Here is a 1,724-nt window from a genome sequence, read left to right on the forward strand (position 1 = left end):
ACACACACACACACACACAGAGGAAGCCATCTGAAGAGAGATGTGTCGGACTATGAAGAGAAGAGGAAAGAAAGATAGACGCAGAATCTGTTTTAAGTTGAAGATTAGATTTACTGCTGCTGCAATATTATGAATTAATTATTAACCAAAAATCTATGTGTGTACATTTGTGCCAAGAGAGGGTAGAAATATGAGAGAGAGAGAGACGGGGTAGAGAATGGGTTTTGAAATGTTTTCCAAATGACGTCCTAAATATTGTATGAAGGTTTGTAAACTAAGATTCCTCGATTCTTTCCACGTAAAACAAGTTAAAAGCCACTTTGATTCATTATTCAATTTAAGATTCAATAGTATTATTATAATTCAAGCATTGCGAATAACATGAACAGAGGAGAGGAGAGGAGGAGGAGGAGGAAGGACTGAGTGAAGGAGTGCATTACAACAGTGGCCTCTCCTCCTCACCTCCTCACCTCAGCTGAGCTGATCTAGTATAACAGGATCCAAACACAACGTTCAGAGAAGGTTCTGACTAGGATCACACAGGGTTCTTTACCTCTACGCCAACATGGCAGTCACGCTGCCCGGTCATGTCTCTTCACTACACTGGCTCCCCGCTCCCCGCTGGTGGAATGAGCTTCCCACGGCTGTCAGAACTGCAGAGTCACTACCCGTCTTCCGCCGGAGACTGAAGACCTCCATCTCTTCAGGGCAGGCTACACCTTAACTGCTCCTCCTGAGACATCTACTACCCCCCAGCACTGTGTCTCCTGAGACATCTACTACCCCCCAGCACTGTGTCTCATGAGACATCTACTACCCCCCAGCACTGTGTCTCCCCCCTTCTCCAGTGTAAAAAAAACCAAAAACATTATTCTATCACGACGACTGCCAATGGCTGGCCCCTGGCCTGAGCTAGATTACTCTTCCTGCTACGACTGGTGAATTGATGACTCACTTGTTTAGTCGCTTTGGAATAAGGTGTCTGATAAATGCCAAAAATTTTAATGTCATGTAAATGGTTCTAAGTAGGAAATCCTTCTAAGTAGGAACCTACTCCTCCACCTAGAAGTGTAGGTTAACGGAACGTGCTGGAACAGTATGTAGGTGTTGATACTGCTACTGCTGTGTTTCTGAATCATGTCAGAGATATTTACTGAACATGAGTGGTTATCACAGTGAGCTGTAGTCTACACACATTATATGCACAATACACTCAACCACACAACTGTGTTTGAATGAATCGAATGCTGTGTTCATATCAATTTAGTTTCAATTGTCTGAATCTGTTGTTTTTATCTGATTGACTGTTTTTTTCAACTGTATCAGCTGTAAATGTAATAACTTAAAAAAGGAAATTATTTTTGGCAAAACAGAATTGGCCATTGTTGCATGTGTGGAACAATATGAAAGGCACCTATCGTTAGCCTCATAGCATAATTGCCTAAGTCATATATTGGCCAAGTTGAGATATCTGCCTAACCCTACTCTCCTATCACTGCTGATTCACTGTGCATTATTGCCTATGATGCCATCAGCCTATCAGAATGCTTGTTACATTCCAAAATCACTATCCGCCCAAGTCATCTCTTTGACATAGGCGTTTTTGACACTACATACAAAGATGGCTCGGCTGACCACAAGTGAAGCGTGACTTATTATGCTATGAGGCTAACGATATGCAATGGTTATTTTAACTCTAACTAACTTTTAAAGTTATTTACGTA

Source organism: Nansenia antarctica (assembly GCF_963989245.1).
Source record: "Nansenia antarctica genome assembly, chromosome: 17".
Classification (NCBI taxonomy): domain Eukaryota; kingdom Metazoa; phylum Chordata; class Actinopteri; order Argentiniformes; family Microstomatidae; genus Nansenia; species Nansenia antarctica.